The sequence below is a fragment of the Rhincodon typus genome, chromosome 11, assembly GCF_021869965.1.
Source record: "Rhincodon typus isolate 14 chromosome 11, sRhiTyp1.1, whole genome shotgun sequence".
In the NCBI taxonomy this organism is placed as follows: Eukaryota; Metazoa; Chordata; class Chondrichthyes; order Orectolobiformes; family Rhincodontidae; genus Rhincodon; species Rhincodon typus.
Window position 1 is genome coordinate 71,460,782 of NC_063342.1, and position 15,446 is coordinate 71,476,227.

The window sequence follows — 15,446 nt, forward strand, 5'->3', positions numbered from 1 at the left end:
CATGCCAGAGTTTGCAGGGAGCTCGGGAAATAAGATTATAAACAAACAACGCCCAGAACGAAAATCTAATTCTGATGATTGATGTAGGAAGAGGATAACGTCTTTTGGTTAGCCCGATCTCTTTTAATGGTATTATGATTTAATGCTGTTGCCAGTGAGACATCTTCCTGAATAACATTTTCATTTAGTAAGTGGTTAGCCCCATTCCAGCATTAACTACAAATGCTAACCTCTTAAATAATCTTCCACAGACAACAAGGAGGCGATGTGAGCCGTTCTCCCTGACACTGACCCAGTGCTTGACTGGACACACTTGCCCCTTGCATTGGGATGGGATGTTCACAGCTCCCATTACTTAAGTGACCCTCACACCCTCGGATGGATTTGTCCTTCTAATCAAGGCAGACAAACCTGAGGAAATTAGCAAAGACAGAATGGCTGGGATTGAGTCAATGGGGGATATGGTTAATTAGCAAATTCCACTGACAGCGTGATCAACCATAACTTGAACTTAAAACATGGTCCAGATGGGAGGGGATAAAAATCTAACCCTTCCCTCTTACTGTAACTGTTGTAAGGAAGAACACAATACTGCAAAAATCACAACATCTAAATGCTGAGTCATGGTATTAGAAATCACAAAGGGAAACCATTTGGTCCATATTGTCCGCACTGGTGCTGACTCATCGAATGTTATATAGTTTCATTTTGCTGCCCATTATTCTTCCTTTCAAATGTTCTTTTAAACAATAGGCACCAAATCCACTGGGGACAGACTACTCCACATGCTCTCAGGTAGGGGGTTGGTAAGTTCAGTTGGCTAAATAACTGGCTTGCAATGTAAAGTGATATCAGTAGTGTGTGTTCGGCCTCTGTGCTGGTTGACGTCACCCACCTTCACTATCTCAACCCTTGCCTGATGTTGAGCGACCCTCTAATGAGAGAGAGAATTCTCTGTGAGAATAGAACAATCATCAAACATCTCCACTTCCCTTCCCCACATTATCTTTTTAATGCTAACTTGTAACTTGGTTTCCTTGCGTCCAAACCAATTGCTAAGATGCGGCAACCTGCTGTAGAAAAATATAAAGAAAGAAAATGTATGGCACAGGAGGAGGCCATTTGATCCATATTGCCTGTGTTGGCTCAAGAAGACCCAAACACCCTAAGTCCAGTTTCCAGCTCCTGCCATAGAGTCATACAGCACAGAAACTGACCCTTAGGTCCAACTAGTCCGTGCTGACCATAATCCCAAACTAAACTAGCCCCACCTGCCAACGCTTGGTCACTCCAAGCATTCCTTATTCGTGTACTGATCCAAATGTCTTCTAACTGTTGCACCCGCATCCACCACATCTTCTCACTTCATTCCAAACATGAACCACTCTCTGTGTAAAGAAAGTTGCCCCTCATGTCTTTTGTAAATATTTTTCCTCTCACTGTAAAAATATGTCCCCTAGTCTTGAAATCCCCCACCCTAGGGAAAAGATACTGTCCTTCACCTTGTCTATGCTGCTTATGATTTTATAAACCCCTATAATGTCACCCTTCTACACTCCAGTGAAAAAAGTCCCAGCCTATTCAGCCTCTCCTTATAACTCAAAACCTCCCAACCCTGTAGGTCACGATCATTCAACTGTGCATTTGTTTAAATGGGTTGCAAGAACTTTTGCCTTGACATGTTTTCAAAGAAGTGAGTAATAGACCCCAGTCCACCTCTGGGAGAAAATAATTACTTCTCAGCATCTGTCTGACCCTTCCATATATTGCGTAAAATCTATGTCTTCTGGTCATCGATCCCGTTGCAAAGGGAAATATATCTCTCTGATACATTTCATCTTGGCTCCACATAATTCTAAATCCACCTATTCATTTTCCCCCTCAATCTTTTCTGTTTCAAAGCAAACAGCCACAACCTATTGGATCTGAACTCCTCTTTACAATTCTTTCCTCCTGATTCCACTGTTTGTAGTGAGGGTCGTTCAGTTTGAGGATGCCATCTATCAGGGTCATGGCTTTCTGCTCTGGGTCTTCCCGAGGCTGGGCAGTCCAATATTCCACCCACAGACCCTTGGGCGCCTCGGGTGGGATGTCCCAGAAGAGTTTGGGGGGTGGGAGGGGGGTTGGTGGTGGGGTGGGAAGGTGGATGAATCCAGAGAGCAACATTTCGTCCCTCGTTCTTTCATCCTCTCCCACCGCTCTGCCTCATTGTTAGGGCGCCCGGCCTCAAAACGTGGCGTGACTTAACGGGATAAGTCGTCACCATTTTGAATATTTGGTAGCAAGCTCCAAGCAGTCAGTAACGTCAATGCTGCCACACTTCACAATCCATAATCACAATCCATCCTATAGTGTGGTCTCACAAGCTGTGGTCTAAATACTCCTCTGTACAGTTAGATACAGTAACCTCCCCACTCTCAAGTACGAGCCCATGACCAGTCGAGGTAAATATCTACATGCTTTCTTCTCTACTTGTCTTACAGCCTCATTGATTTCCAGATGTAGACTTCAAGTCCAGATTCCTCTCTATTGTACACAGTATTCTACAATTTACTCCTTGACCCAAATGCACTGTCTGATGATAGAGCCATAGAGATGTACAAAACTGAAAAAAAATACCCTTCAGCCCATTGAGTGTGCACTGGTCCAAAACAGCCAATTAACTCCTCTCTGTTTGTCTCTTTATGCCCTCTTGGCCTATTCACTGTGTCTTCCTGCAATCAATATGGTTAGAGTTAGGATATGGGCCAGGGTCGGGATTAGGGTTGGTGTCAGAAGTAGGTTTATAGTTAAGATTAGTTTTAGGGTTAGGATTAGGGTTAGGGTTTGGGCTTGGGTTAGAGTTTGTGTTAGGGGGTTAGTGTTAGGATTTTGGTTAAGGTTAGGCTTAGGGTTTGGATTTAGGTTTGGAATGGGGTTAGTGTTGGGATTAGGGCTAGGGTTAGAGTACGGATTAGGGATATGGTTAGGGTTAGGATTAGGATTAAGGTTTGGATTAGAGTTTGGGTTTGGGTTAGGGTTTGGGTTAGGATTTCAGTCAGGGTTAGGGTTCATGTTAGGATTAAAGTTTGGATTTGAGTTTGCGTTAGGGTTAGGGCTAGTGTTAAGTTAGGCTTTCAGTTTTGTGGGAGTAACAGTCACCCACAACCTGTCCTGGTTCTTTCACATCGATGTTATGGTTTAAAAAGAACACCAACACCTTTATTTTCTTAGAAGGCAAAGGAAATTCGGAATGCTAACTCTTACCAAGTTTTACAGACACACCATAGAAAATATCCAGATATATCACAGTTTGGCAGGCTGAACATAGGGCTTCCCTCAAAGTGGCTTCAACTCCTTATCTGAGAGTTTCTTAAAAAACATGAATCATAAACATAATATGCTCTAGCCCTTATCTCTTACAACACAGCACCCCTCATACATTCCTAACTGTTCTGCCCAAGGCTGCAAGAAATTACAGAGTCCTGAACATAGACCAGCCTTCCATCTGTTGACTCTGTCTATACTTCCCTCTGCCCCTCAATACTTCCCCAGAAACTCTCATTGTAACGCTGCAGCAAGGACACTGAGTGCCCAGGGACATGGACTGGACCAGGCTCCATCTCCAGGCTCTTCACTCACTGCCCATAGCACCCACTCACTCTGAGCCTGTCTGGGTGCTCACAGCGTCCCTGCCTTGCCTTACTGTGCCTTGTTCCCTCAGCCAGAGTTACCAGGCTCGGATGACTGTGGTCTTTCCTTACTGTTTAGCGTAGACACACATCCTGTCCCAGATGTCAGTGCCCCTTCACTCAGGGTGCCCTGGCACACTACGTCAAAGGCAGCCGCTAAGTCCAACCCAGGCCCTTGGAGTGGTCAGAGTCGGGATCCTGTCTTCATACACCTTCCGACTTGACTCTTTCTTCCCTATGCGGGGGTGGTGGTGTGGGGGGGGGGGGGGTGGTGTTTTCCTGCTGGAATGAAAGAGAGGCAGGCAGGATTTGAAAGCTGGTGGAATAGCTCTTACTCTTAGTACATGCAGTGAGATGTCCAGAATGAGTGGGTGAGTGAGCGAGCGAGTGGGCAGCGCAGAGGGTATGCAGGCTTAGTGGTGCCAGGGATTGTAGTTGGCAAGAGCAAGTGAGCGAAGATGTGGGAGTGGTACACACTGTTGTGACTGTGCATTGGTGGTGGAGGGAGTGAATGTTGAATGTGGCGGACGTGGTGCCAATCAAGTGGGCTGCTTTGTCCTGGATGGTGCTGAGCTTTTTGAGTGTTGTTGGGGCTGCCCCCATCCAGGTGAGTGGGGAATATTCCGCCACACTCCTAGATGGTGGATAGGCACTGAGGGTACAGGAGATGTGTTAGACAATGTAGAATTCCCAGCCTCTGATCTGCTCCTGCAGCTGGGCATTGTGTATGGTTGGTGCAGTTCACCTTCTGGTTATAGAGTCACAGAGTTGTACAGCATGGAAACAGGCCCTTCCAACTTGTCCAGGCCGGCCAGATATCCTAAATTAAATTAGTCCCCCATTTGCCAGCATTTGGCCTATATCCTTTTAAACCCTTCTTATTCATACACCCATCCAGATGACTTTTAAATGTTGTAATTGTGCCAGCCTCCTCCACTTCCTCTGGCAGCTCATTCCATATATGCACCACCCTCTGTGAGAAAAAGTTGCCCCTTAGGTCCCTTTTAAATCTTTCCCCTCTCACCTTAAACCTATGCCCCTCTCGCTTTGGACTCCCCTGCCCTGGCGAAAAGACCTTCGGCTATTCACCCTATCCATGTCCCTGATGATGTTATAAACCTCTATAAGATCACCCTGGTAACCTAGCAACCTAAGATGCATTTCATCCAGGCCCAATGTTTGACCTACTTTCAACAATGCTGAACCCCTCCATATTTCCTCTCTCATTGTTTATATTATTCAAACTTTCACATTTTTCATTGTTTACACATTGTATGCATTATCCTTTTTTTTGTGAAAGCAGATTTGGTTTGATTTATTATTGTCACATGTACCTAAGTGCAGTGAAAGTTTAAAGTTTTTGAGATTTGTAGCTCAGTTTGTGGATGAGGTTGTTGATTTATTCACCGAGGCAGTAGGTTGGTTTGCAGACATCTTCATCACCACACTAGGTAACATCATCAGTGCACCTCCGATGAAGCTTTGTTGGTCTGGCCCGCTTGTTATTCATGTGGGTCCGGTCTGATGTGGTGCTTGGCCCCATTTCCGGTTCTGCTTCATAGTGGTTGGTATATGGCATCTATTCCTACATGTTTGTTGATGGAGTTCCGAGCTGAGTGCCAGGCCTCTAGGAATTCCCATGCGTGTCTTTGGTCGGCTTTTCCGAGGATGGTTATGTTGTCCCAATCGAATTGGTGTCCTTCTTTGTCCGAGTGTATGGAAATGAGTGATAGTTCATCGTGTCTCTTGGTAGCCAATTGGTGCTCATGGACCCTGATAGCTAGTTTTCTCCTGGTCTGACTGATATGCTGTTTGTGGCAGTCCTTACATGGGATTTTATTATTAAGGTTGGTCCTGTTAGTGTTGGGTATGGGATCCTTTGTTCTTGTCTGTAGTTGTTATAGTGTAGCTGTGAGAGTGTGCGCTACCACTTTTCATAGCAGTTGGAGTCATCTGGTGATCATCTCCTGTACATTCTTGATGTATAGCACAGTGACTACAGTATCCGGGTGCGCTGTGTCTTCCTGTTGCTGTCTGTTAAGTACTAGCAGACTATGCCTTTTGGGTTTTTTTTTCACAAAGCTGAAGAAGAAAACTTCCACAACGACTTTAAAACGGCTACCCAAAAAGCATAATGGACCCTACCTTTTGCTTAGTCGATCCTTTCGGTCTTTCATTTGTTTACTAGACGTTTTGGGGCTTTTCTTCATTTTACAGACAGGAAAAAGACTTTCAGTGGTTAAACCATCAGGGACCAAGAGCAGATAATTTGCTTCAGTTCCAAAACCCACATCACTCACAGCACAGCCTAACCGTTGCCAAGAAGAATCAGTGAAACAAAGTCATCTCCTGTGTAATGAAATTGTATAACGACTCCATATAAATAGATAAGTATGTGAGTGCGGACTCTTGAAAATCCATAATAAGAAACCGTTTTCTTTGGCTAATTTGTTGCAAATTAGGCTGTTGTTAAGCCACATCCATTTGCTTTCATTTATCGCTCTGTGAAGGATTGGAAAATTCAGAATGGAAATTAAAAGTATTTATCACTTTGATTCTCTCCAATAATATGAGGCATTTGTATCTTTCTGTCCGGTGTGATTTTGTTTGTTAAGATAATAAACTGTACCGAAATATTTCCTTCATCAAATTCTACAAGTTGCCTTAATGCCGATTTGTGAGGCTCTCTCCACAATGTTGAAGCTTTCATCTTGTGGGTTGATCCTCAAATAGCCTCAAGAAACTCTGTGTGTCATTCCAGCTCAGAAATAGCCCACACGTCTCTCAGCATGGAATATAGCCTGACACCTTAGACTGGCAAAGAGGGACTGCAGAGATTTCCTGTCCCATCTTCGTAATTAAATTGAGGCTTTCCTCATAGCTTGAGAGCATGTGAACAATTGCATGGAGAACAACCCCCACCCAAAACAGATTAACACATCACTCATTCAGTGGGGGCACCAGTCCCTGCCCAGGACTGTAAGAAACTACAGAGAGTTTTGAACACAGCCCCGACCATCATGCAAGCCAACTTTCTATTCCATTGACTCCACCTATACTTCTCACTGCCTCAGAAAGGCAGCCAACATAATCAAAGACCCCTCCCATTCCGGTTATAATCTCTTCCAACCTCTTCTACACAAGCTTAAACACCTGTACCAACAGATTCAAGAACAGCTTCTTCCCCCTGTTATTAGAGCTCTCGAATTTCATATCTAATGTTGATCTTGATTTTGTGCACCTTCTCTGTCGCTGTAACTTTGTGTTCCTCACTCTGTTCAATCACCCTATGATTTTTGTATGGTGTGATCTGACTGTTGTGCACACAAAACAAAACTTTTCACTGCATCTAGGTACATGTGACAATAATAAATCAAATCGAAAAAAATCCGTTGTTTATTTTAAAAGTGAGATGGATAGGCTTCTGTGAATCAGAAGCATGATGAAATATGGGACAAATGTATAGAGTTAGGTCGTGGATTTCAGGCACAGGCTCAAGGCGTTAAATTGAAAGCAAAATAACTGCGGAGATCAGAAATAAAAACAGGAAATGTTGGACAAACACAGGATGGTTGGACAGTATCGCAACTCCCTACCTATACTCACCTTTACTGGCTCCATCCCTGTCTCCTCGACCTGTCCGTCTTCTCTCCACCTATCTGCTCCTTTATCCACCTTCCATCATCGCCTCCCCCTCTCTCTACTTATTTCAGAGCCCCCTTCCCCTCTCCCATTTCTGAAGGAGGATCCAGACCCGAAACTTTCCTGCTCCTCTGATGCTGCCTGGCCTGCTGTGTTCATCCAGCTCTACACCTTGTTGTCCAAATGTTAGTTATTGGTTAAATAAAAGTCGTCTCTTTGGAAACAAAGGTTCTGTAACTTTTCTCATTCTGGTGATTCGCGTTCCATGTTCACACCCCTCCCTCACACTTACTGATTAAAGGCTATTCTTGCAAAATCAACATTAGTAGGATATAATAGAATAGAATAGAAATTTATTGTCACGTATTTTTACATGAATAATACAGTGAAAAGCTATATAAATTGCCCCATGATGGCACCTATGCAAATGCAACAATATTATATCAATATAGTGGCAGTATAATGGGTAACCCATCTTTATTTTCAGTGGTTTTGTCACTTCAAATGCTTCGATTCTGCTCTGTGACCCTTTCTGGGATTTTAAGCTGAAGTTTCCATTTTATCTTGAGCTCACAAGTGGCTAAGGATTTCCTGGGATCTTCTCCAATTCCACCAGCGTTCCTGTTGTTGGAAGTGCAGCAGGAACCTGGGCCATTCCCTCTGACCCTGTCCTATAGCAGAGTTACATGATGTTAATGTTACTAAAGTAATAATCCAGCGAGCTACTGCTCTGGAGACAAAGCTTCAATTTCTACCTTGGCAACTGACGGAATTGAGACCCACTTCATGATAAAGATGCAGAAATGGTTACAGTGAAGATATCGACTTTTATCATGAAAAACCCAATTCAAGGGCATGTTAGGTGTCAAAATGCCCGCTGTGCCCATGGCTGTCCTGAATAAATAAAGATAAAAAGAGTGTGTGATTCCATCAGGAGATGGGATTGCCGTTAAAAATGATCCATTTGTGAATGGGTAAAACAACTTCCATTACTGCAGCCATAAGGAGCAACGGGCATTTTGGATGGGAAACTGTAGTTATATCATTATGCATTCTGTAAGGTCAATCATACCTCACTGTTTACTCCGAAAATCTTATCAGGAGTGAGCAATTATTCCCATTGGCTGAATTTCCTGTGACAGTGAAAATATTGTAGTGCATCAAACCCACACTTTGTTGATTAGGGTGGCACAGTGGCTCAGCAGTTAGCACTGCTGCCTCACAGCGCCAGGGACCCAGGCTCACTTCCAGCCTCGACTGACTCTCTGCATGGGAGTTTGCACATTGTCAGTGTGAGTTTTCTCCCACAGACTAAACATATGCAGGTTAAGGTGGATTGGCCATGCTAAGTTGCCCCATAGTGTCCAGGGATGTGCAGGCTGGGTGGGTTAGCCATGGGAAATGCAGGGTAGGATGCTCTTTGGAGAATTTGTGTTGACTAGATGGGCTGAATGGCTTGCTTCCACACTGTAGGGATTCTATGATTTTGTTATCATTCTCTAATGGGGAAAAATAATGGGTAAAACAGCCAACTGAGACACTCTGGAATGACTTGTATACTTTAAAATGAAGATCTGGTTTGAGGAAGGGTCACCAGACCCAAAACGTTAACTCTGTTTTTTCCCTTCACAGATGCTGCCAGACCTGCTGAGCTTTTCCAGCAACTTCTGTTCTTGCTCCTTCTAAATCTTGGCCTGCAGCCTTGCAAGTTACAGTGATCCAATTGCACATCCAAGTTCTTTTTAAATGAGTTTAGGCATTAATTGATCTTGGCTGTTGATTTATTTCCCTGTTATAACAGCACCCGGCAATGGAGAGCCCAAAAGAAATCCTTAAGGAGTGAAATCTGAGACAAAAGCAGAGAAGGCTGGAAGTAGCAGGTCTGGGAATGTCTGTGGAGAGAGAAAGAGAGTTAACTTTCCAGTTTGAAGACTTGGCTGAAAGATGGGCAGGATTGGACAACTCAACATTCTTGGTTATAGGGTATTCAGGCAAGATGGAGGGGGCTGTGGGGGAGGGTTGTAATATTGTTTAAGGGATCAACTATAGCAGTGAATAGGGACAAAGAGTTGTTAAATGAGGCCGTCCCGTGTGGAAGTGTAAAAAAACGTCATGAAAGGAGTAAGCATGTTGCTCGGCGTTTGTTACACACTCCCAAAGAGCCAGGGAGAATCAAATATGTAATTGAATTTCAGAGAGGAGTGGAAATAACAAAACAGTAATAGTTGGGGATTTTAACAACCCAAATATTAACTGGGATAGTTTTAGTCTGCAAGGTAGGGAGTGGGGTCGGGTGGGGGGGTGGGGGGGCGACATTCTTAAATTGCATCCAGGCGACCTTTGTTTGTTAGCCAAGGGAGGGAGTAATTCTGGAACTAGTAATCATAGAATAGTCATTTCCATTCATTGAGGGGGGAGGTCATTGACAAGGGGGCATAGATTTAAGGTAAGAGCTGGAAAGCTAAGAAGGGTGATGAAGAGATGACTTATTTTCTCACTCACAGGGTGATGAGAGTCTGGAACTCACTGTCTGTCAGGGTGATTGGGTCAAAAGGCTCTCATAACATTTAAGCAGTTTATAAATATTTACTTGCATTGCCATAGCCTTCAGGGCTATGGGGGCAAGAGCTGGAAAGTGAGATGTGCATCGTCAAATTGATGTTGATCAACATGTACACAATGCACCGAAATGGCCTGCTTCTGTGCTGTTAATGACTGTGAGTGTATTCTGGTATAGTGCGTCCTGTAGTGGTCTCACTTTACACTTGAGGGACTGCTATCTGACTCTAGAATGTTTTAGAAACTCCACATTGACACTACTGCAGAGAAACCTGCTCTGTGCAAAAATACCTCTCTCAATTTGGTAGACTATTTCATTCTTTCTTCAACCTCTCCTGCACATGACTGTTAATGTTATGTTGCATCATAATATCCATTACAATCTCATACTCATTCCCATTATACTACATGGACAATGCGTAAAGGAGGAGAAATGTGAAATTCTATATAGTACAGCAAACGTTTTATTAACCTTTGGGATCAGGAGCGTGCCGGTTGGTCAAATATTCCGGTTAATCAAGAGGTAAGCTTAAACGCAGTTAATAAAAAGACGAAAGAATCGCGGATGCTGGAAATCAGGAACATAAACAGAAGTTGCTGGAAAAGCTCAGCAGGTCTGGCAGCATCTGTGGAGAGAAAGCAGGGTTAACATTTTGGGCTGAGTGACCCTTTCTCAGAACTTAACAGCAGTAAACCTTGACCAAGCAAAGCTATGAGACATCAACATCCCTCAAAAAAAATGATGTTAAAAACATCAACACACCTCCAGAAATCAAAGTAAAAACACACAGTAAGTAATGGGAACATAATGCAGGGGGTATGCACGTCACTGTTATACTTTATCTGCAGCCTAAATCCTCAGATATTGCAGTAGATCATGGAAGTTGAGGTATACAATTTTTTGCCAGTTTTTCAAGAGAGCTGGTTGATAAGGTGCCAGTTAAAACAAAGTGAGGGGAGGTATGAATGTGTTTAGCATCAATGAGAACGTTTATTACACAGGCCCAAATATAGCAGGCTGTTCAGAGAAGCAGGGGAAGAAGTAACGAAGAAGTCTGATTATTATTATCCAATCCACTCCAGCTACAGTCAAGTTTCTGAAGGACTAAGTTACTATTCAAAGTGGATTCTTGTTGGGAAAAGGAGGATGGGATATATCGAGTAATCACAGTACGGTCAGATTAACGTTGATAGTGAAAAAATATCTGAGAGACAGCATAAATCTTCATTTTGAAAGTTATACATTAATGAAAGACAGTCAACATAGATTTGACAAAAGGAAGTTTGTACCTTACTAACATGACTGAATGTTTGAACAGGCAGCAGAAAGAGTTGATGAGGGGAGTACGTTTGATGTGGTCTGTATGGATTTCTAATAAGGCTTTTGACAAGCTCTCGTTTGACAGACTGATCAGAAAATTAAAAGCTCATGGAATCCAAGGCAATGCAGCAAGTTGCTTCCAGAACTGACGTGGTGACAGGCAGTAGTATAAATTCACATCTTGTACAAGTAACAGAATAATGTATTTCAATTCTTGCTGATTAATGGGGAAAGATGCTTGGCTCTCAGTCTGTCAATGACTTCATTTTAAAATTCTCATTCTTGTTTCCAGTTCCTTCCAAGTCCTCATCCTTCCTAATCTCTCATCCCCTTCAACACCACAGCCCTCTGAGAACTCAACGTGACTCCCTACCTGTTCTCTCATTTCACCAATGGTGATCTGCTCTCTCAGTCTAATGCTGTGGAGCTCTCTCCCCAAACGTTCCCATTCGCTGTTGGAGCAAGTTACCACAGATGCTGGATTCTGTACTAAAAACAACAAATGCTGGAGATTATAGGAGGTCAGGCAGCATCAATGGAGAGAGAACAAGCCAATGTTTTGACTCTAGATGACTTCCAATTCACTGCTTTTTCTTGGCTTTAAGACAAAACACACTGAGATACCAGTTTGCAATATCTCTGGGCTGTAGATGTCTATATACACTGTATCTGATATTGCCTACTCCTCACCTTTAGGTAAGGCTCTCTAACTCCTTATATACTGCAACACTCCTCTATTTACATCTTACATTGTAGGTTATCAAAAACAGCTCTCTTATGTGGTGTCTAAGACCTTTCTCTCTTCACTGGCTCATTCTAGACTGGAGTCTGCTTTCTTACTGATATCAGAGTCATGTTATCAGTTATATCAAAATGGACTGCATTATATCAGAGTCTCTGCCTTTCATTTGCTTCTGAAAATAGCTTTTTGACCAGATCCCCTATCTGTGACTCAGTGTCATGTTTTGTCTTATCACATTTTTGTGAAGCGGGTTGGCACATTTTACAATGTTAAAGGCTCTGTATAAATGCATGTTGTTGTTGCTTCAATCTTGGCATTTCTAAATGCACTATTGCTTTATCTTCTCTCCGATTCCCTCCACCTATTCTTCACTATTGATACTTGCATCAACCATAGGGCTACACTGAGTGGATTTACAGCTTGTGAACCTTTGTGCTTCTGTAAGTGACAGGGCTGTTAGTCCAATGGGATGGAAGGCTTGCCCTGCAGATCCAGCTTAACATGCAGGGATACAGAGCTATAGAGTGCCATTGGGTATAGTACCATTGTACGCAAGCATCAGCCCATGCTGTGTCAGTATAACTCTACCCATCCCCTCCACCTGGATAACAGCAGCTTGATAGTGATGAGCTGTGCTTTAAGATTGCCTTGACCCTTTCACAAATGACCCTTGCGGTGGATTCATTATCACTTATTTGTCATGGTGACGAGGCCATTCAGCCCATCATGTCTGCACCGGATCTATGATATCTAATGCCAGTCTCCTGCCTTTTCCCATATCCCATATATTTCTATAAAAATAATCATCCAATGCACCCGCCCCCCCCGGCCTTTGAATGTGTCAATTGAATCTGCCTCCATCATATTTCTGGTCAGTGCATTCTACACCCTCACTACCGGCTGAGTGAAAAGGTTTGTTTTCGCATAACTTTAAAACTCCTTTGAACACACCACTTCTCCAAGTTTAAGGCCTCTCACCCATCCACAATGGGCCGTCCTCCTCTTCCTGATTGGAGGGTCTCAAGCACAGGGAACCTTTGTTCTCTACTGTTCATCCACCTCTTTCACTCATCCCTCCCTTTGCTCTCTTCCCTCCATCCCACTCGAAGGCCATTCAGCCCCTCTGCTGGCTACACCAAATATGTTTCCTTTAAGCCATTAGCCCAGATTGGATTTGAAACTAGATCAGAGGAGATGAAAGGACAGTACCAGTGCCACTTAATCCCTCCTTTAGCTTTTGTAAGTGTTGTGACTGTCTGAATGCCCACTCTTGTGGACGATATTCAGGAGTGAGTTCCATTCTCTGCTCCCCCAATACATGGGATACCAGTTCTTTTGATGATATTAATGGATTGACTGAGAGGGCAGACAGCAGTAAATGGAATTGAATCTGCAGAAGTTTGAAGTAATGCATTTGGGTAGGGCAAACAAAACAATGGAATAGGCAATAAACAGGAGGGTATTAAGAGAGGTAGAGAAAAGGAAAGACTTTGGAGTGCATGTCCACAGGTCCCTGAAGGTGGCAGGACAGGTTGATAAAGTGGTAAAGAAGACATATGGACTACTTTTCTCCTTTGGGTGAAGCATTGAATACAAGAGCAGGGATGTGATGATGGAACTATATAAGACACTGATTAAGCCACTGCTGGAATCTGGAGTTCAGTTCCGGCCACCATATAACAGTGGTTTGCTGGTTCAGCGGTTAGCACTGCTGCCTCACAACGCCAGGGACCCGGGTTTGATTCCACCCTCGGGTGACTGTCTGTGTGGAGTTTGCACATTCTCCCCGTGTCTGCGTGAGTTTCCTCCGGGTGCTCCGGTTTATTCCCACAGTCCACAGATGTGCAGGCTAGGTGGATTGGCCGTGAGAAATACAGCGTTACAGGCAGGGGGTAGAGGGTGCGATGCTCTTTGGAGGGTTGGTGTGGACTCGATGGGCCTAATGGCCTGATAAAAAGTAAGGAAAGGATGTAATCACTTTACAGAGAGTAGACGAGTGTTGCTGGAGCTTGAAAATTGCAGCTACGAGGAAAGATTGGAATGGTGTGTTGTTTTCCTTAGAACACAGGAGATTAAATAATGACTTAATCAAGATGTTCAAAATAATGAGGGGGGTTTGGATAGAGTACACCAGGAGAAATCTCTCACAGAGAAGTCAGTTCCCAGGGAACATAGATTTATGATGATTAGTAGAACGATAGGTCAGGGCACAAGGAGAAACCTCTCACTCAGAGGGGCGGTGTGGGGAGAGTGTCAGGAATTCGATATTCGGTTTAGTGGCTGAGAGGGAAACCCTCAACTCATTTCAAAGGAATTCGGATTTGCACCTGAACCTCTGAGAAACATGAGGCAGGGAACCAAATGGGACTAGAATGGGGCAGCCAATTTATTGGGTTTACTATGCGTCACTTTTCTATGATTCTATTACCAGCTTTGCTGTGGTGGTCGAGATGAGCTGAGATGACCAGACATAAATTACAGAGAACACCTCACACCTTTGAGCCAAAGTACATGATTCAGTTCATTTTCCAATTTTACAATGGGGGCAGTTCCCTCTTGATTTTAAGAATGATACATCTTGCGGTCTGCATAGATTTCTCCCCCTGCCCCTAATCACGCGTGCTCACAATAAAAATAAAGGCTGAACTAATGATTACAATGGTTTTTCTGTTTAAACACAACAAAGTATAATAACAAAATTGAGACATCTTTGGTTCTCAGTAATACTGTAGCTCTGAGCAATGAGCAGCTTAATACGTTGAAAAGATTAATGCCAGTCTTTGGATCTGGATGAAGGGCTGGCTAATGACTCTTTCTAATCAATCTTTCATTGTAATCGATTGCTCCTGAAGTAACTAATGTTTTATTCACTGTTTCAGTCAGTTGGTATTGTTTAATTCTCCTCCTGTCTCTCCATGCAATGTTTCCATGTCAGCACTTCCGTACAGAGCAGATTGATTTCAAATTCATGAAAGGATCTCTCAATTCCTAAATGTTTCCAGTGAATGTGGCCTCTCTCAGTCCTGGAGAGTCTGTGCCAAGTTCAGTGTTTGCTGTGGAAAAGCAGAGAAAGAGGGTTTTCTTTTCTCTAATTATGTTACAGAATGCAGGGCTTGCTGTCTGGGCCAGCATTTCTCACTCATTCCTAAATCCCCTCAAACTGCAGGGCCATTTCAGGGGAGCGATTAAGATTCAACCACATTTGCTGTGGATCTGGAGTTACACGTAGGCCAGACCAGCTGAAGATGGCAGATTTCCTTCCCTGAAGTGGCATTGGAGATGAGATTTATTTCGAGGCAGCTGGTTGATATGATCCGGAGGGTTGCTGCCTGGGAAAGAGTTGGAAGTGAGCTCAATTGCAACTTTCCAAAGGCTGTGTTCAAAGTCAACGGGAGTTGGGTGCCAACTCAGCACAGGTCTTTATGTAGACTTGGGAGTCAACCTTTCCGAAATGGAACGAAAGCCTATCGCTATCTCCATCACCGGCAGAATCAATCACATGACCGATCTC